General features: G+C 44.7%; 1 protein-coding gene across 2 annotated transcripts in view; it reads left to right on the top strand.

Moving 5' to 3' along the window:
* Positions 1-22,314, top strand: part of MRPL18 (mitochondrial ribosomal protein L18) — a 76,662-nt gene that overhangs the window by 12,377 nt on the left and 41,971 nt on the right. The window lies entirely within an intron of this gene.

The following is a 22,314-nucleotide window of genomic DNA, read 5'->3' as shown; positions in this document are numbered from 1 at the left end:
AATTAAACATAGTGAGTTCTTGTATGTCTTGACATAAATATTCGTTGATCGATTCATTGTATTCTCCGTTACCATTGTGTGTATGATACCGTGATTTTTTGAAGCAATTGGTGATCACATTTTATTTTTTTTTAACAGGGATCGACTGCATTTTTTTCAAAAAATGATGATATAGGTTTCTTTAAGCTCAGGTAAAGCGTCTTTGAACTGCAAAACATCTAGTGAGTAGATAGGTCATTAGCACATCTACTTACTGTGGGAGATGGACGGATATGGCCGCATTGGTCAATGCTCATATTCGCAATATTTCTCTCATTTTTTTGACAGACAGGAAGACCTATTGGTTTTCGGAATAGCGCTAAAGTTCTCAAAATACTTCACGTTGATGGGTGTTGATCTATCAATCATGTGTTCTTGAGGCTGAGCCATGGGATATTATCGTTCAGACCTCGTCTGTGAGTTTGGAGACGATACACCCATCTTTGTTCCTTTTCGAACAGTGTTCTTTCGGCATTGAAGTTTCTAAAGGGTAGAGTCTCTAAAATGACCCATTGCAGATCATCAACAGTGTGTCCTTGCTCTAGGAAGTGACAACTCATCTTTGTGGTCATTTTTTTGCATTTCACATTGCTTCTATGTTCACATAGTTTCGTCTTGGCTTTTCGTGTGGTCATGCCAATGTATCTTAAACTGCAAGGGCATGTAATCATGTAGATTACATGGGTGGTATTGCAGTTGGTATGTGATCTGATTGTCCATTTTAAATCAGGCAGTAGTTGCAATGTTTTGGTCGCTGTAGTTAGGTGACATACTGAGCAGGTGCCGCATGGAAAGTGTCCTGTTATGGGTGAGTTGTTCCATGGACCTCGTGGGATTTCATTGATAGTTTTCTCTGGAGGTCTTGTATGGACGAGTAGGTCTTTTAAGTTCCTAGTCCTTCTGTTCGAGAACCTTGGTTTTGGCCATTTTAGAGATCCAGAGGTGAGGATCTTCAAGTTCTTGTTTACGATTTTCTTGATGTTATTGGACATCGTACTATAGGTACTCACACAGGTGATGAGGTCTGGTGTTGGTTCTTTTGTGATGGTTTCGAGTAGCACTTCTCTCTGTTGATTTTTCGCCCTCTTTTGGCATTTTTCGATGGTCTTGATTGGGTAGTCTCTTGTACGGAGTTTCTCACTGAGTTCCCTAGCTTGACTTTTGTAGTCTCTCATCTCACTGCAATTACGTCTTAACCTAAGGAATTGCCCATAAGGGAGATTGTCTCTTAATGGGCGTGGGTGAAAGCTCTTATAGGACAAGAGACTATTCTTGGCGGTTGACTTAAAGAACGTTTTGGTGTGTATTGTGTTGTTTTTGATGAATATCGTGACATCCAGGAAATCCAGGCTATTTGAACTTGCTGTATATGTGAATTTTAACCACGCATCTCTCTCGTTCAGCCAATGGTGGAATTCAATCAGGGTGTCTCTATCCCCTTCCCATATTAGGAGCACATCATCGATGTAGCGTTTCCAAAAAATGATTTTGTTTCGAAAAGGGTTAGGTGTCAAAAATATGGTTCGTCTCAAAGTCACTGACATACAGCCCTGCCACACTAGGCGCAAAGGTGCTCCCCATAGATGTTCGTGGCACTGCTTGTACATTGTTTTGTTGTATTGGAAGTGGTTCTCAGTTAGTGCTAATCTGCAGCATTCAAGTACAAAGTGTCTCGGTGTTTTGTGCTCCCATTGTTGGTTGAATAGTAGTGTCTCTAGGGTTTCCAGGGTCTTCTGTTGAGGCAGGCTTGTATATAAGCTTTCAACGTCTAGACCAACCAATAGCATCTTATCCTCTGAGAATTGTAGGTTCTGAAGAAGGTTCAAAAGATTTTTCGTGTCCTTCAGGTAGGTGGCCGTCTGTTGTACTAACGGTTTTAGATAATGATCGGCAAATTGCGATAATGGTTCGAGGATGGATCCTATTCCTGAAACAATAGGTCGTCCTGGTGGTGGTCGTTTTTCCTTATGGATTTTGGGGAGGGAGTAGAAGTACGGCATCCGGGGTGATTTTGTCAGTAGGAAGTCTGCTTCTGACTTCGAAATCCAATTATTGGTCTCTGCTTCATTGACCATTAAAGCAATCGTATTCTGTAGGCGTGGGGTAGGATCTACAGTGATCACTTGATAGAATTTGGTGTCACTGAGAAGATCGGTACATTGTTGGTTATACCCTTCTTTACTTAGTAGCACAATTCCCCCACCTTTATCTGCTGGTTTGATTACTAGTTCACTGTTTAGACGTAATGAGTCTAATGCTTTTTGTTCAGATTTGGAGAAATTAATGAAGGGTTTGTTGGTCGAATCTTTGAGATCTTCAACTTCCTTCATTATTGCCTGTTCAAAGGCAAGGATCTCTACTGGAACCTGATGGTTCAGGGGGCAGAAGTTCGACTTGCGGCGAAATGTTGTGTCGCAGCTTTTGGATGGTTCTTCTTGGTTGTTAAAAAATGCTTGCAACTTGATAGTTCTGCAGAAATCCGCCATTTCACATTGAAGTTTAAATAAATCAAGTGGGGGTGTGGGGACATAGCTGAGGCCTTTATTGAGGACGTCTTCCTGTTCCTTTGTGAGTGGAGTGTCGGTCAGGTTGAAGACGAGGTTGTTGCGCTGGTCCCTGGTTTTGCATTCGTCATGCTTCTCGTGTGTACCTGACGTTCTTGGTCGAACCAGGTCACTCCTTTCCGTCTCGTTCTGCTGTTCGGTTGGCCTCTCCCTAAAAAAGGCTTTACGAGATTTTTAAACAACACTTTTCTTCACCACAATCACTTCACCTTTTTTATTCACGATCACTACTGTGACTACCAGTGGTAAAAGCCTCCGGGTGGAGGAAGCATTGGATTAACCCAATGATTATGCGATCACGTTAATACCAAATCCAGCGGAGAATCAAGATATACCGCTAATCTCGATCCTTTACCAAACGTGAATGAGGGTTTCTTAAACAGTACTAAGTACTAACCATGCAATACCCTGGTTTCCCAGGACCAGTGATCCACTCTCCTATTGATTTTTTGATATATTGAGATAAGGAAGCTGAGTGGATCTAAGCCCTTCTTTCTCCCTCCTATCTGATTTTTGAATATTTAAGCAGCGTGCAGCTGTGGGAGTTTTCTCCTTAATAGATATAAATTATACATATCTCTCTTCTGGTCAACACTAACTATGGCCGACAATCTAGGCTTAAGTTACTCTACAGAAGAAATTAACGCAATTCTGTCCCTCCCATCACTTTTGCAAGATAAAGACCTCACGCAAACCTTGGCCCAAACCACCGATTGGGAAGAACTCTCAGAGATCAAAAAAGAGCAAGTACGAACAGCTATCCATGGCGTAATAATGACAGAATATTTACGCGCTAATGCGGCACCAAGAGGACTTTGGGTAAACAATGCCCCACGCATCTTCCTACAAGATCTGGTCTTTTGCAAAGACTGGTCTTCCATCTCTTGGAAGTGCACAAGAGACTATTTAGTTTTGATAATCAAGACAGCGACAAGACTCACCGAAGAACTTACCATCAAAATCCAGGTGATCGAAACCAAACTTAAAAACATGGTACAATTGACAGTTTACAAAAAACGATTGGAAGAGATCAACAAGGAAATTAATGAAACTAAAGACTACATCACACAGAACAAAATTCAGAAACTAGGGAAAGACCTCAAAAAATTCTCTATGGAACGGATGCATCCATACAGTGCGGATGACTATAAAATTCCAGACAACACAACTGACAACCTAAGCAACTCTAGTATGAGTTCTTCAACCAATGGATCAGATTGGAGTGGCGATGAAGCTTACACACCAAGAAGAAACAGAGGCCAATACAGACGCCAAAACAGGAGGAGATCAAACAACTGGTTCAACCCCTACTTTGGCCCACAACCACATCCAATGCCTTTCAATACTTTCAATCCGAACCTTCAAGGCTGGGCAAATCCTTTCTACCCAATTCCCCCTCCTCCTATGGGGAACCCAACACCACCAGATATGGGACAGAGCTACACACATAGGCCGCCTTTTTTAGGGAGAGGCCAACCGAACAGCAGAACGAGACGGAAAGGAGTGACCTGGTTCGACCAAGAACGTCAGGTACACACGAGAAGCATGACGAATGCAAAACCAGGGACCAGCGCAACAACCTCGTCTTCAACCTGACCGACACTCCACTCACAAAGGAACAGGAAGACGTCCTCAATAAAGGCCTCAGCTATGTCCCCACACCCCCACTTGATTTATTTAAACTTCAATGTGAAATGGCGGATTTCTGCAGAACTATCAAGTTGAAAGCATTTTTTAACAACCAAGAAGAACCATCCAAAAGCTGCGACACAACATTTCGCCGCAAGTCGAACTTCTGCCCTCTGAACCATCAGGTTCCAGTAGAGATCCTTGCCTTTGAACAGGCAATAATGAAGGAAGTTGAAGATCTCAAAGATTCGACCAACAAACCCTTCATTAATTTCTCCAAATCTGAACAAAAAGCATTAGACTCATTACGTCTAAACAGTGAACTAGTAATCAAACCAGCAGATAAAGGTGGGGGAATTGTGCTACTAAGTAAAGAAGGGTATAACCAACAATGTACCGATCTTCTCAGTGACACCAAATTCTATCAAGTGATCACTGTAGATCCTACCCCACGCCTACAGAATACGATTGCTTTAATGGTCAATGAAGCAGAGACCAATAATTGGATTTCGAAGTCAGAAGCAGACTTCCTACTGACAAAATCACCCCGGATGCCGTACTTCTACTCCCTCCCCAAAATCCATAAGGAAACGACCACCACCAGGACGACCTATTGTTTCAGGAATAGGATCCATCCTCGAACCATTATCGCAATTTGCCGATCATTATCTAAAACCGTTAGTACAACAGACGGCCACCTACCTGAAGGACACGAAAAATCTTTTGAACCTTCTTCAGAACCTACAATTCTCAGAGGATAAGATGCTATTGGTTGGTCTAGACGTTGAAAGCTTATATACAAGCCTGCCTCAACAGAAGACCCTGGAAACCCTAGAGACACTACTATTCAACCAACAATGGGAGCACAAAACACCGAGACACTTTGTACTTGAATGCTGCAGATTAGCACTAACTGAGAACCACTTCCAATACAACAAAACCATGTACAAGCAGTGCCACGGAACATCTATGGGGAGCACCTTTGCGCCTAGTGTGGCAGGGCTGTATGTCAGTGACTTTGAGACGAACCATATTTTTGACACCTAACCCTTTTCGAAACAAAATCGTTTTTTGGAAACGCTACATCGATGATGTGCTCCTAATATGGGAAGGGGATAGAGACACCCTGATTGAATTCCACCATTGGCTGAACGAGAGAGATGCGTGGTTAAAATTCACATATACAGCGAGTTCAAATAGCCTGGATTTCCTGGATGTCACGATATTCATCAAAAACAACACAATACACACCAAAACGTTCTTTAAGTCAACCGCCAAGAATAGTCTCTTGTCCTATAAGAGCTTTCACCCACGCCCATTAAGAGACAATCTCCCTTATGGGCAATTCCTTAGGTTAAGACGTAATTGCAGTGAGATGAGAGACTACAAAAGTCAAGCTAGGGAACTCAGTGAGAAACTCCGTACAAGAGACTACCCAATCAAGACCATCGAAAAATGCCAAAAGAGGGCGAAAAATCAACAGAGAGAAGTGCTACTCGAAACCATCACAAAAGAACCAACACCAGACCTCCTCACCTGTGTGAGTACCTATAGTACGATGTCCAATAACATCAAGAAAATCGTAAACAAGAACTGGAAGATCCTCACCTCTGGATCTCTAAAATGGCCAAAACCAAGGTTCTCGAACAGAAGGACTAGGAACTTAAAAGACCTACTCGTCCATACAAGACCTCCAGAGAAAACTATCAATGAAATCCCACGAGGTCCATGGAACAACTCACCCATAACAGGACACTTTCCATGCGGCACCTGCTCAGTATGTCGCCTAACTACAGCGACCAAAACATTGCAACTACTGCCTGATTTAAAATGGACAATCAGATCACATACCAACTGCAATACCACCCATGTAATCTACATGATTACATGCCCTTGCAGTTTAAGATACATTGGCATGACCACACGAAAAGCCAAGACGAGACTATGTGAACATAGAAGCAATGTGAAATGCAAAAAAATGACCACAAAGATGAGTTGTCACTTCCTAGAGCAAGGACACACTGTTGATGATCTGCAATGGGTCATTTTAGAGACTCTACCCTTTAGAAACTTCAATGCCGAAAGAACACTGTTCGAAAAGGAACAAAGATGGGTGTATCGTCTCCAAACTCACAGACGAGGTCTGAACGATAATATCCCATGGCTCAGCCTCAAGAACACATGATTGATAGATCAACACCCATCAACGTGAAGTATTTTGAGAACTTTAGCGCTATTCCGAAAACCAATATGTCTTCCTGTCTGTCAAAAAAATGAGAGAAATATTGCGAATATGAGCATTGACCAATGCGGCCATATCCGTCCATCTCCCACAGTAAGTAGATGTGCTAATGACTTATCTACTCACTAGATGTTTTGCAGTTCAAAGACGCTTTACCTGAGCTTAAAGAAACCTATATCATCATTTTTTGAAAAAAATGCAGTCGATCCCTGTTAAAAAAAAAAAAAAAAATGTGATCACCAATTGCTTCAAAAAATCACGGTATCATACACACAATGGTAACGGAGAATACAATGAATCGATCAACGAATATTTATGTCAAGACATACAAGAACTCACTATGTTTAATCTTCTGACTTTCTTCCACGAATACCCCTTTTTCAAAAAACATGAGAATTAGACGGCAATTAAATCTAGTTGTGTATTATGAAAGTATTGATGAAACGAGTGAGTCTTTTTCCCCATGTCTATGACCACTCTGCCTTCAAAAGAACTAGCCGACCCGGAACCTTTGTCTTCACCGGGTCCTAGGAGGCAGAGTCAGCACAGGTCACAGACCGACGCCAAAGAGGTAATGGAAGGAGATCCAGAGCGCCGAGAGAAGAAAAAAACGTAACGTATACCTAAGATTACTTTCTTTGAAGCACTGCTTTTTCTTCAATCATCACTAGAGCGTGAAGCGACCCCCCTAGAGTACCCGTTGTGGCCTGTAACCAAGGAGACCAGGTAACCACGACAGTTTCTGCATTTCTGTCTCTAGCGTGCTCACAATGTCGTGTATTTTACTCGCCTTACGCGACTCAGAAGCCATTGAAAGGAATAGAATAACGCATTGTATTTTTTGTATTTTTCCATTTTCAAGGTTCTGTTTCATATTACAGGGTATTATCTCTGAGAGCTCGAAAAACTTAGCCACGGAATTAATACAAACGAAAGTCCCGTACCGCGTAGCTCTGTCTGTCTGAAAAAACTTTATTGTCCAGAAATGTATCTATTTACAAGCTTTAAATGAGCGCAGCCTCATCCCGATTTACAATGTGGTCCCATGTGATGACCAAGGTCCCAGTCACCCTCTGTGAACATCTAGAAGTGTTATTTCTCTTGACCCCTTAACCTGAATCGCTCACAAGGGAGTACAGAGCACGCACTTCTTGTGTTGGTAATGAGGAGATGCTTGGAGATTTGGTTTATCACCCCTTTGGGAATATGACAAAATGGATTGTGAATAGGGTCTGTTTCTTACAAGTAAAGGAGGGACGAACTTTGCCATACCAAGTGTTTCCCCACCTAGGGGGTCTCACTCAAGAAAAAGTTTTGCCATTTTATGATTGCATATATTTTGAATGAATTCACAATGATTTTTGTGTTTTTCCTTCTTTCTTTCCCCTCCCCCTACAAATATTTTTTCTCAAAGGTTTTAGATTGAATGTGCAACCAAGAAGGAAACAATTTTCCCGCACATCCACAAGGGTGCCTGTAGTTAAGGCCACTCTGTTTTGCACCAGGTCCTGAAGAAAGCCCACTTGACCCCTAGGGGCTGACGAGGGCTGAAACATGTCGACCTTTTTTGGACACAAATTTTTTTAAAAAGTGCACTTGACCATAATAAGTCGGATATGTGCACAACTAGAAAACTTTTTTTAAACCTATCCCGAATCCAGTACTAATAAAGAAATCTACTTGCTTTACGAGATTTTTAAACAACACTTTTCTTCACCACAATCACTTCACCTTTTTTATTCACGATCACTACTGTGACTACCAGTGGTAAAAGCCTCCGGGTGGAGGAAGCATTGGATTAACCCAATGATTATGCGATCACGTTAATACCAAATCCAGCGGAGAATCAAGATATACCGCTAATCTCGATCCTTTACCAAACGTGAATGAGGGTTTCTTAAACAGTACTAAGTACTAACCATGCAATACCCTGGTTTCCCAGGACCAGTGATCCACTCTCCTATTGATTTTTTGAGCTCCAGATGTAACCCGCAGGTTTCTAATTCTTGCCCCAGTAAGATAGTTGAATAGGTTAACGCAGGACATCTCCCTACAGATAACAGTTTCCTGTTGTAGAATATACATCAGAGGTCAATGCACCTCCTTCACTCATTGGTTCCAATGAAAGTAGGATAGATCATCGGCTTAATGCACCTGTTGCGAAGCACTGAAGGTCACAGTTTACAAGTGACTGGCCCCACTTCCTGCCTCCTCTATGCCTATCTCTCCGTGTACGGGCTAATCATCTTTTCACTAATCTGTTTGCTGACAGAGAAAGCAGGTTAACTGCCAACTCTGAGAATGCATATCTTACCTTCTGCTTCGAATGCATTCAAAGACTGCTTGCCGCTGGGGCTGGCCTGCCAGCGACTGTCTCGTCTGACTCAGCACTTGATAACCAGAAAAGGGAAAATAAAATGCATGACTATATTTATTATCTGATTTTTCCCTAATAAATTCCCATAAATGAAGTCACCTGACTACTCAGCAATTGTATTTCAGCTAGTGGACAGGAAGGGGAATAGGTATCCGTAAGGGCGTTTTGACTTGCATTCATAATACTTTTTTCCTGTGGGCTTGTTTCTTGAATTCCAAATATACATCTTTGAAGCTGATAATCCGCAGCATTTGCAAGTAGACCTTTGCTGAAATAGACGGCAGCATCATTGAACATAAAACAGCGCATTTAATGAAATGTTATCAAAAAAGTTAAGTGAATGTTTTTCAGCTGCACGCATTTTTAAAATGAAGAGGAGGAAGGTTCTTCCCGCGGTGCATGTTTGGTCTTGCTATTATCAGTATGCTGATTAGCTATTTTAGTAGAATCATTCAAATTAGGCAGCGTTTCACTCCGATTTTTATTTGGGGCGGGGGCAGTATTGCATGTACGGGCACACACGTTCAAATCAAAGAGTCTGACACGCACTGTGCTGCTTTTGCTTATTGTAAAGCTACTGGGCCAGGGGCTCATTTACCAATCTGCTAATGTGCTCCACTCTTCGCAGGATCAAAAGGCGCGTCGTGCGGTTTCCCGTAGGGTAGATAGCTCAACAGTGCTTGTGCCACCTGCACTATAGCTATCAGGCTTTCCGTCCTGCTGCTTTGCGCACACATCACACAGGATATAAAGTGCGATGCCAGTCTGGAAAAGGCCAGTGGTGCGGTTCCTGCTTGTGCCGGAGTTCAATAAGAACGTCCTGTTCTTCCGCCTGCCCCAGCTAAGCTCAGTTCAGCCAATCTGAGCAGCTGGTTTGGGTGAGGGCGGGCAAGCGCTCAAAACATGCCTAAAGAAAATAATGAAGGGATAATAAATAGATACCGGAGCTCAGAAAGAAGCAATAGTAATTGGATGCCAGGCGCGAGCTACTCCGGGGGGTCAGCGAGCTACCGGTAGCTCTGATCGACCGGTTGGAGACCCCTGGTATAGAACATGTTACATAAGGCAAATTACACTACAAGGTGTAGGATGCGCATGTCACCTAACCTGGTAGGCATTTTTTCAGAGTGCTTGGTCTGAAGAAGCACAAACTCAGGATTCAGAACATAACTCTGTGGTTAGAGTTAACTTTAATGATAAGAATTTATTCGTATCGTGCCAAACCTTTTTTATCAACATCAGGATAATGAATGATTGGGGAGAAAACATAACTTTGAAACCTGTACCATGCAGCTTGCTGACGGCACTTCATAGCTCACTGCTAGATTACATATGTAACTTATGAACTGCACAGTAACAAAATAATCTCAGTGACAAAAGTAGTAACCCACTGAGATCTGCACATAAAATACTGTTCTTTGATATGCATGGTACACATATTTTTCAGCAGGCAAACTCCCCCTCTGTGCTACTAGATGATTCAAAACTCTCATCTCACTCCTGCAGGTACAGTAGTCACCAGACACTGGTGAACCACACATTAATATAAGTGAGGCCGCTTTTACTTTGCAGTGCCAGCCCCTAGTAACAAAACTGGCCCACCCCCTTCCCGCCTCCCAGGGAAACGCCCGAAGCACCGTCCGGCCTTTTTTTTTTTTGCAGAGTTTTATATAGCGCAAACTTGACCCGAATCCAATCAGGTATCCGAACGCTTTACATAGCACCAGTTACGTTACATTAGGACACACATTCATTCTTTGTTAGGCACGGGGAGATTAAGTGATTTGCCCAGAATCACAGGATGTTCAGCGTCATTACCGAGATTCAAACCCAGTTCCCCAGGTCCGAAGTAGAGCGCACTAGCCGTTAGGCCTACTCCTCTCCCCTTGCTACCACCCTCTAATGGTGCCCCTCATCTTCACATAGATCCAGTTGCGTTTGGCATGGCTCGCAGGTGTGGGGGCAAGGGGTCGTGAGGGGAGGAGAGGGAGGTTAATTTAATAATAAAAAATAAAAAAACGTACCTTTCTGCCAGCCGGGCCCAGCTTCTTCTCGGCCCCTGCTCTCCTGCCTCCGGCAGTAACAGGAAGCAGGCAGCCAGGCACCCTCCCCTAAACCAATCACCACACTGCAAGCAGCATTGTGATTGGTGGTGATGCCGCCCAGCCATGTTCTTACGGGGAGGCCATGTTCTCCATGGAGAAGGGCAGAGTGCACATGACTCCCCTGCCTGTCGCAGAGCAACCTCGCCCACCGCAACATTTTATGTTTCTGCTTCTCGCACTGGGAGAAAGCAGTGGGACAACGCTCCTCCGCCCTAGTGGAGGAGCCGCCCCCAAATAGACCCTCTCATGTGTATTTAATTTCTTTAATAGTGCTACTCATCCCAATTACGTAGGGCAGGGTGTCGGAGTGCGTTACATCACACACATATTATATAGAGACAATGACGCATATAAAAGTGAATGTCAATGTATAGGAAATGTTACTTAAGCTAATGGGGGTTACATGGTGTAATCCTACTTTCTTTCATCATTCATTCTGTCCTTCCATCTGTGTGCCCATCCATGTCCATATTCAACCATTTATAAACCTATCCATCATGTATCCTTCTATCCATTCACTCATCCATCAATTTACCCTCTCACCCATCCAGCCATCCTTTCACTTATTCATCCACCCAGTCACTCATCTTCCACCCATTCACCCTTTCAGTCATCCATCCATCCTCCCTTTCTCTCTCCATCCCCGTTTCACTTAACCATTCATCCTTCCCTCCACCCACCGATCCATCTACTCATCCACTCATGTATCCATCCATTGACCCTATCACTCATCAGTCCTTTCAATCATCCATTCTGTCTCTCATCCAGCCACCCTTTCGCTCATCTATTCATCCTTTTGTCCATCTACCCTCCCTTTCACTCACTCATCCAGCCTTACATCCACCCTTTCATCCGTCCATCCATTCATCCTTTCACTTATCAATCCATCCATCATTTCACTCCTCTATCCACACATCCACTCGCCCATCATCCACCGTTTCACTCATCCATCCTTTTACCCATCCATCAACCCTTCCACCCATACATCCATCTATTTATCTTTTCTCTCTTCCATCCTTTCACTCACTCATCCATCCTTTCTCCCAAGATCCATCCATTCACCCTTTCATTCATCAATTCACCCTTTCACTAATCCATCCACCCGTCTCTTCACTTACTTACTCACCCACCTTTTCACATTGATTATGAGCTAAGCATTTGTCTGCAGAGTTGCAGACAGAAGAGACCCATCAAGAACTCCACCCTCGCTGTAGTTCCTAAAACGTGGGTTGGGAGGAGGTCGCACTATGCCCAAGCACATAAACAATCTTAAAAAAGTGGAAGCAATGAGTCATGCATGATGCACAGTGCCAGGACGTGAGGCGACTGTGACGTGGTGTGGTTTCCAGAGCTTTTATTGGGATGAAAAAAATGGGTGGTCTCTCCAAAGGGGGTGTTCGATGTAATTGAGGGCGTGGCTTAAAACACCTAAGCTAGAAGTCTGTGCTTAGAATAGTGTGCCGCCCGACTGGTATGTTGCTGCTTCTGTCAGTGCATTCAGATATATAATGCAACAAGTAACGTTACACCTACAACAAGCCATAACTATTGGCTTTGTCAATGATTGTTAGTTGCATAAAATAAAAAAGCAGCAACCATGGCTTCATTAAATATAATCTTGAAAATGCGTCAGTTCTAAAATAAGACTGTGAAAGAACTATAACCTCTGTATGTGGCAATCAGCCGCATACAGAATGACAGTGGGCGGGGTGGGGCTGCTGTTGTGCTCAGAGGATGAGTGCAGGGCGCCCCATCAGGGAGCTGAGACTTCTTGCAGGGGAACAGCGCTGCTCCCTTCAATCTCCAAAATTACTGACAAAAGGCGTCCATAAATGGGATCCTCACGGACAATGGACGTGATGTCCAAATTACGAATGATCCGTGAAATTTACGGATGGCTGGTCACCCTACAGCCGTGGCTTGTGTAAACACAATGAGATGATGGACGGAGTGCTGAAACTTTTTGACACTCACCCCCAGTCACATATTTGGGTTGAATCCACAATTGTTCTTCTGCTCACTTCGCCACCCCAAGTCAGAGCCATATGTAAATCAGTATTGACCCTGTTCCACATGGGAACAGTCCAGCCTGAACTGCCAAGCCAGGTGTTCCTTGGACCAGAAACAAGCTTCCTGGGACCGGTTTCAGGGTAACACCCCATATCAGCCAGGCTTGCTTGATTCCAGTAGCAAAGTGAGCAAGGGACCCACCTCTGGGCATCCCCTGCCAACTTAGGGCGAACAAAGCAAACACAAGGAGATGATTAACGTAGCGCTGTAACTTTTCAGACACTCACCCCCAGTCAAAGATCTGGGTTGAATCCATCATCGTTATTTATCTCACTTCGCCAGTCCAGTTCATATCCAGCCATATGCAAACCAGTCTTGACCCTGTTCCTCATGGGAATAGTCCAACCCAGTGTAATGGATGGAAGGATCATTTCGCATAGTTCATGGAAGACAAAGAATAAGCTGCGTGGGTAAATGCATGAAAGGGAGAGATGCACTCATAGGAACTCTCAGGGTTTGGTCATTCATTTCGAGATCGATTTATGTACAGTTTAAGTCTGATACAGTTTAAGTCTGATACAAACACATTTTGTTCAGGAAATCCTATTTCAACATACTACGTTGTATTTTTTGCTTTATCTTTTTTCCATGAACATTCTCTTGCTTCTAGCATAGTTCAAAAAATCAAAATTTAATCTATCCTACTTCACAAACTTTTAAACCTTTGGGTGGCCAACTTTTAATTATCACTCTGCAGGACGCTTTGCACATGTGTACACAAAGCCAGCTTTAGCGCGGGTGGTGCCTGGTGCGATAATCGTTTTTGGCACCACCTCCACCAATTACCTACTCCACGGATTCCCTCACTACCACCCTCTAACTGTGCCCCTCATCTCACCGTAGCCTCTCCCTCACATAAATTTCATTTGTTTTAAAGTGCTGGTCTGGATTGGCTTTATTAATAATAATGCATATTTACCTAAATAAAGTCTTTTAAGCAACATTAGACATACATAATGAAAGAATAGGGAAAAAACATAACTTTCTAACCTATATTATGCATTTTGAATGCAGCTCTTTCAAGCCAGGTCATAAGTCAATTTTCTATATTAGGGTTGTAATTTATGAACAGCTGTAACAACAAGAATTGCTAAATGCATTAGTTTTCGCCAATGTGATTAATAAGCTGTTTTTTAGGTCCGCCTAGCGTCGCAGCGCATGCGCTGCTCGCTCGGCGAGATCTATTGTCGTCTGGTTGCTTTCGGTGCTTTCGGAAGTGGGGTGAAATCTCCGCCTCCGCTTTTCATTTGCATGCATCATACTTTATGTTAAACGCTCGCATTTTATTGGGATAGAGGCTTTTTGGTTCCCTCCCTGTCTCCTTTACGGCTCGCCCACCCGAACTGGATATTTGGCTCGCGCACGGCGTCTCGTGTCTCTTCCACCTTGTTCTCACGTTCTCCAGATCATCTCGGAAGCTCCCGGGGACCCTGCATGACGTCCCACATAGATTATTACTAGCACTCTGCCAGCGCGGACGAGGAAATAAACACAAACCGAATGGGATGGAGACTGGCTGCAGCCAATGCACACAGAGGCCCCCAGTCATGAGGAGCAGAGCCGGGATTTGTCCAGCCTCGGAGGAAGCTCCCTCGCACGCTGGCAGCAGGGCGGTGCTATATATGGCCCGGGCACGGTTACGGCTGCAGACTTTATCCTAAGAGTTGCGCACAGCAAACTACAGCTTCTGCACACCTCCTCTTCAGGCAGTACTGTAGACACACATTGCAGCCACCTGGCGCTGCACCGGTGGTACCTGCATGGGTCCAGTGGTCTCTTCTGGTGGGAGTGTACGCACACGGTGGTCTGTGGGCAGAACCCGGCCTTCAGGACCAGCCAGAATAGCTCCTCTACCTGCCGGAGGCGTGAGCGGCGACTACTTGTGTGCCTACGTGCAGCTTCTGAGCACATCCAGCGCCTGCTCTCACCTTGCTGCTGCGAAGCGCTGTTCACCTGCAAGGTTGGTTACTCCCCCTAGGTCCAAGACAGCAAAGAGCGCCCCCAAGCTTTCAGCAACAGGCCAGTCTGGTATTGCATGAATTGACCCCCCCCCCCCCCCCCCGACCTTTCACCCCCCCCCATCCTGCTAATGGCACTGTTATGGAAAACGCGCTGCAATTGTCAATCACAGGCAGAAGACACTGTTTATTTATTTATTTATTTTGTCAATTTGTAGGGCGCGACAGCTACCCAAGAAGGGTTTCCCGGCGCCTAGACACAGCTAGAAAAAGAAAAGGCAAAAGACGGGGGGGGGATTTTGAGTGGTTACTGATCATATAGCCAGGTCTTTACAAGCTTTCTGAAGCTAAAGTGGTTATCTTCCTTCCGAATGTTTGGAGGAAGAGAGTTCCATAGGGTCGGTCCAAGATAGGCAAAGGATCTGCCCCCTGATCTTACACGTTTGAACCTAGGTATACAGAACCGTGCTGCTGTCTGGGACCGGAGGTTTCTCTTTGGTGTGTAGAGGCAGGCAAGGGATTGGAGGTATTTTGGGGCTCCACCAGTTTTTATTTTGAACATATAGTTCAAAGCCTTGAAATGAACTCTGTTCTCAATCCTGAGCCAATGTAGGTCCCGGCGGTGGTTCGAGACTCCAGCGTTCCTGGGAATCTTGCATAGGAGTCTGACTGCGGCATTTTGTGCCACTTGCAGGCGTCCAATGACTGATTTATTTGCGCCTAAGTAAAGGATGTTGCCGTAGTCAAGCCTGGATGTAATAAGGGCATTGACTACGGTCTTCTGTGTTGACGAAGGCAACATCCACAGGATTTTCCTCAGCCATCTAATTATGGTGAGGCATAATCCGGTAACTTTGCTGGCCTGCTTATCCATGGATAAGGCGTTGTCTAGTAGAAAGCCCAGATTACGAGCATGGGGCACCGGGGTAGGAAGGGTGCCCATCTGTTCTGGCCAATGCGCGGGGTTCCAGAGTTCGTTGTCTTTTCCCAAAATCAGAATTTCCGTCTTGTCCCCATTCAGTTTTAACTGGTTAGCTGTCATCCAATTCAGTATTTTTAGTAGTCCTTCCTTGAGTAGCGACGGGGAGTGGGGACAAGAGTTAGACAGGGAAAAAATGATTTGGGTGTCATCGGCGTAGTTCATGAGCGTTAGCCCTAGCTTCTCAACAAGTTCTACTAATGGTTTTAGATAAATATTAAAAAACAGAGGGCTCAGGATGGACCCCTGTGGCACTCCATGAGCTGCAGGTAGAGAGTCTGACTCGGCCTGTGCTGATGCGATCTGAAAGGTTCTGTTGGCCAGAAAGGATTTAATCCATTCCAGAGCCTTTCCTCTTATGCCATTTGTGTGTAGTTCTCTAAGGAGCGTTTCGTGGGAGATGGTATCGAACGCCGCACTTAGATCCAATAGCACAAGTGCTACCGTTTGGCCTTGGTCAAGGAGTTGTCGGATATTTTCGGTGACACCTAACAGGGCGGTCTCCGTCGAGAAACCAGCCCTGAAACCAGATTGCGAAGGGTGGAGTAAACAGTTTTCTTCTGCAAAAGTGGCTAGCGTGGAATGTACGTGTCTCTCGAGGCACTTAGAGAAAGCAGGGAGCAGAGATATAGGCCTATAATTGGCCAGTATTTCTGGGTTTGCATTAGGCTTCTTCAGGAGGGGTGTCACCATAGCGTGCTTCCATAAGGCCGGGACAGTGGCGAGGTCGAAGGACAAATTTAAAATATTGGCAATGATATTCAGGGACTGGTCATCCAATTGTTTTATAATTTTAATAGGGATGGGGTCCCTAGGGGAGCCAGACTTGACAGATTTAAGGATTCCTTTGAGATTCTCCAGTGAGAGATTCGGCCAGGATTCCAGCAGGTTTATGTCAGCCGATGCCTTTGTTGATGGAAGTCTTGTTTCTGCCCAGCATGCATTTTGTGGTAGCTCTGAGATAGCAGCAGTAATGGTGATACCTTATTTGAATGAGGGAACAAATGAATATATAGTGCTTTGTGCAGATTTCAATTTCTCTCGCATCTTTATTTTAACACTTTGTGTTAACTTTTAAATGTGTTGCTACTTTTAGAAATTGGTAAATTTTGATGGGTTAAGTGGAATGTTTTGTATTATATATTTATTTGCTAAGGAAAGCTGCGCGTAAAGTTTGCCACTATTCTGTTTATTTCTTATCTTTGTAGCTGCACTGTTTGCCCCAGGGGAAGCCAGTGAAACCTCCCCTCACTCAAACTGCACCTTGCATGGCTGATATTTGGAGAGCAACAGAGCATGTCTAGTTACTGTTGCTCGTGTTTTCCTTCTAGAGAGAGAGTGCACACATTGACACATTTTTGTTATGATAACACACTAAGTGCACAGGTACTATAATAATTGGCTTGCTCTTAAAATACCGTTGTGAAAATGTGTATTGGTTTTATGATGTGTATATGCGATATAGTGGACATGCCGCCAACTTCAGAACCTGCAGGGGCCAGAATACAAATAATTGCACAAGTGTCGTAGACGTGTGCACTGATTTTTACACCAACTGACCAGTGCAAGAACAACACTGTTATCGACCAGCCGGTGCATAAATGTATGCGTTTGCTTCCGACGATGGATACAGGTGTTTTTTGAAGTGGCAAACCCGTGCCAATTCGTTAGTGCGCACACTGGTCAGTGCAAATGGCGGTACACCATTTATTCGGCACTGGCGCATTTATGCAACACTCATAACCTTTTACTCTTTTTTTTTTTGCCACTTGTTAATGTATTCAAAAGATATTTAGCGCTCTAACGTGTCGCCTTGCAACTACATCTTAAGAGCTCTGGATCTTTGTCAAAATACTTTCTCCTTCCCAGTCAATGAGTATATCTGACTCACTTGTTAGAATTATCCAATTGCTCGTATGACAAGCTCTACAAGCTCTACAAGTAACATTTTTGCTGTAATAACTCCATGTCTGGGGTCCATTTGTTATTAAAGAAGACAGCCAGATACGCTTAGGGCATCTCTGGGACCACAGACGGCAGTGGGAGCGTATGTGTTTGTGCATTGGTTTGGTGGTTTTCTACCTCTAAGAATCTCTTCTCTGGAAAGTCTCGGGGCCAAACAGTATATCCTACCTAGCCCAGTTTGAATATCGCTAGGTTTGGTGAAAAGGTACAGTTCTGTGGGATTGGTCTTGTATCAGGTCAGGTTAACTACTATTCTATGGGGGTTCTACTTTGTTGGGTTGTGTTCTAGCCCTAATCCTGGATAGGTATAGGTGGAGAGGGCATTTTTGTTTTTCGGGGGAAACCTCTTTGGACAAATAAAGCCTGTCTGCACCTACTGCATGCGGTATCAACGAACAGACATAACATGACCTGATGTCTTGGAACCCATGGCGGTCATGCTCTGATACTTTGTATTGTGTAAGAGGGTGCTGTGTAGTGCATGCGGAATAGTAGTGTTGAGTTTGGTGTAATTATAAGTAAGATCTGAGCGGTCCCTACACAAGCGATGTGACAATTTCTGGGTGGACTCCATTTGACTAGGTAGTTATTTGGCAATAAATGGATATGGCAGCACCCATAGTAAACAGAGATATACAAATGTGCAACAATACTTAACTTATTGAACATTGCAGGTCTTGGGATGAATCCAAGGGAGATGTCTGAAGTCCTCTGGTGTTTGGTAGATTTTTTTAGTTTTGACAGTACCAGACACAAAGTTAATGGTGCAGTTTGTAGTTCTTGATTCACGCACTTAGATCCTATTGTGATTATTGATGTGGTCGCTGAAAAGGTGGTGGGCCACTGTAAAGGTGGTGCATTTGGATGCTCGATTACAGACCTGTTGGATAAGAGCTATGTTTGTTTGCTAGTTTATAAAATATTGCATCCTTGCATGTGTCTTCGCCAATCATTTCTTAGGTTTTGCTATGCTTTTCTAGAGGGGTGTGTTTTTACTACACTTCATATGCGCAATTTTAGTAAGGCACTGGATGGTAGTCCCAGTTGGGGGGGTATCTGTTTTGAAAAAGTGGGTTATTGTTCATGGAACGTATTAATTTTCATGGGTTGTTTGGCCTCCCCCTCTCCGTGACTGAAAAAGATATTTTACGGGGTTATCTTGAGAGCATGTGTATGGTCTCAGTTATTAACTAGCGTTCTGTGGGCATCTCCAGCCCTCCAATATCCTATCTGTCTTAGTGTGTGCATGGGGGTGCTATCCGTGCGGGTGGTGACTTTTGACCTACCCATGCACCGGGCGATGCATCAAGAGGGGGCGTGTAGCAATTGAATGTTGTTGGCGATCACAACGTGCCCTGAGGTCACATATATACCCTCTAGTCCCGGCATGCAACATGACCCTCCCTAGTGGCTCCAGGTGTCTTGACTACGCCCTTTTTCTAGAGGTTTCTTTTTATTGGTCTTTGGCCACTGCCCTAGATCTTCATATAATTTGTTATCTCAATTCTCGTGAACCGGACGTGGTCGGAAACCTGTTCCACGGCCCCCATGTTTCTTTGCTATTGCGGTGTCTGAGACTGGCCTTACTGCTTTCCCCAGATGGTGTGTGTAAGATCTTGTTTATTGGCTGATTGCAAGGCTTGATACGGGGGTGAGCACATTTCTTTGTTCTAATATCGCTCTGAGCTTCACTTTTGCTGACCTTTTTCTTTCCCTCCCCCCTCGAACCACGTCTTTTCCAGGGTATTTGGACCGCCTGTTCCCATCTGTGGCCACGGACTTCTAACCGGCAATACTTTACTTTCGTTATTTTTTAAGGCATGACCCGGCAATCCGGTTTTGGATACATGGAAAACTTTGAGGGAAAGGAGAAGCCAAAATATCGCTGCATGGGGGGAGTCAGGTGCTAGGCAAGGATCTTGTCGAAATGTGACCAATGATGGTAATGGATTGGGTCAGCTGTTTGTCTTGGTGAACCTTCCAACTGCTGCATTGGTGCCATGCGGCGATTCGCAAGCTGTCAGATTTTGTGCGTGTGCTTTGGAGTTTATGGGGTCTTCACTATTCCAAGTGTATGGGAAACCTGGCTCCCGACTCTGGAACATAGCTTTGTTTTGGAACTGAAAGTGCGGCCTCTGTTTGGCCGGAGACTGCTAGCTTTCAGGGGGTGCTTCTGGGACCACACGCCACAGTGAAATTTTAGTCCTAGGCTGGGTGCCCGAGAATGGGGTCTTTTCAACCAAGTAATCAGAACTCGTCCCAATTGACTTGTGGGCGCGGGAACCTGGTGCCTGCTTTTAAGCACTGGTCGGGGAGCTGACCTGCCCCTTCCTCAGACTGCCCTCCCCTGTGGTGTGGCCAACCAAACCCACCCTGGGCGATGAGCAGCAGAGTGGGGCCTAGGCTCCTACAAGCCCCCTGAATGGCAGACTCTAGTGAGGATACATGAAAGACAAAACACGTACAGCAGCCTTCAGTTTCTCGTACGCAAGTAAAGGCTTGCATTTCCTAATGTTGTCTCATTTGCCCTTCTTTTGAGTTTTGGTACAGTGAATTTTGAGATGAGTGAAATGAATGCTTCACCATGGGGGTTTTAACTTACTGCATTTGTGTCTATGTATACCTCCCTCAGACTATTACCCTTTTTAGCCGTGGTTGTGGCCCCAGTACTTATTGGGCTAGGTTCCCTGTCTGGGGTTGCTGTTGCCACGTGTTTGTCCAACTACCTGATCCCTGTTGTGATGCATTGGTGGACAGACTTACCTGGAGCTGGGTGTAAGTTGCATTCGGGTTTCTCTGAGTTTGGTTTTGTGGGCACTGGCCCAGGCTCATCGACCTCTGTGATATGCTTTTAGCCAGCATCCGTCAACCATATGGCCTATTCTGTGCCAATAGTAACATTTTCTAAGGTCTGGCTGCTGCCAACCACCCTTGCGTCTTCCGTAATAGCTAGATTGATACACTCTGGGGCTTTGCAGTGGAGTCCCTTCAACCGGGTGCCATTTGCATTCTCGCGGCCAGCGCGGCCCCCTCAAGGGTGGTCTTTTTCAATTTGTTTTGGAACCAGCTTAGCGGTCTCTATCTGGGGTTGCTCCTGTTTTTACCTTCTTTTTTCTTGTTTCTTTTTTTTGTGATAGTGCAATATGTGAGCCTGTATCACCCACCAGAGTCTAACCCCACTAGGCTGTCCAGTCTGCTTTGTATTTTTGTGGGCAGGCTTTTTTGAGGATATTATAGAAGAATGAGACCTGTTGGCCCTTATCGATCCATATCTGTCTTGTCTCTTGTCCCCATTGTTCCCTCATCCTGTCTAGAAAATTGGTTATGGACTCTCCAGGTTTCATATCTTCTGCTGCCATTAACCATCCTACATCTGGGCAGTCGGGTAACATTTCCCTCGGGCTATCCAGATTTGGTGCCTGTACGAATTGAATGTTGCCGGTCATGCTCGGTGTTTGTCAGCGTGATTGCTGGGATGCGAGTTTGGGCGAACACTGTTACTCTGCTCTCCGATGAGACTACTGTGCAGACTCTTGACATTGCCTATCGCTAGGTTTATTCTCTTGGTGTTCTTCTTAAAACATGAGATCCATTTCCCCGCCCCATCCAACAATGGCGGCAATTTGGTCCTCAGCCATCTATCTGTCTGAGCCCAAGGCACATAGATGTCCCTGACATGCCCATCTGCAGTATCGGGTACATTTTGGCTTGGAGTAGCTAGACTGTTTTTACCCTAACATAGCGTTCCAATCTTCTCAGACAATCCTGCATGTAAGGGAAGTTCTACTTGGGACCTCCCCTTCCATGCCGGATGCAGTCTTCCACAACAGCCATGTCCTCTTGTTCGAAGGATCCCTCTTACAGCCAGAGTCTATTGTACTGGCCCTTCCCCTCGTTCCAGCGGATGGCAAAATGGCTGTGCGAAGATCTCCCCTTCCTCTAGGCCTCTATCTCTGTTGGGGGTCAGTTTGTCTTGCACTTTCGGTAGGAGCAGTGGCCATCTTCCTCGTTGCTCCCTTTGTGTGCACGCAAAGGTGCTATCTTAGTTCTCCTGCATCTTAGATGAGTTTTGCATCAGGCTACTGTGAGAAGGTGGCCTGATATATGCTGTCCACTAGTTCTAGTGGGCACCTTATATCAGTCCAAACAACCCCTTATGTTGAATTGGTTAAAGACAACCTTTATTGAAGGCTATCCTAGTGGTAGCCATGGAGAGCAGCCCTCAGGCTAAGTCTTGAAGAAATGTAAAGCAGCTTGTTTTACCAGTCTATAATCTCTTGAATGATCAAATGAAAGAACAACCACACCAGGTAAATATTTTAAATATATGTATTTAAGATAAAATGCACCCCTCTAGTCTCTTTATGAGACTGGAGTTCGAAGTAC

This window comes from Triturus cristatus, chromosome 4_1 (assembly GCF_964204655.1).
Source record: "Triturus cristatus chromosome 4_1, aTriCri1.1, whole genome shotgun sequence".
Taxonomy (NCBI): Eukaryota; Metazoa; Chordata; class Amphibia; order Caudata; family Salamandridae; genus Triturus; species Triturus cristatus.
Note: the sequence above shows the minus strand (reverse complement) of the source record. Positions and strands in the feature narration are given on the sequence as shown.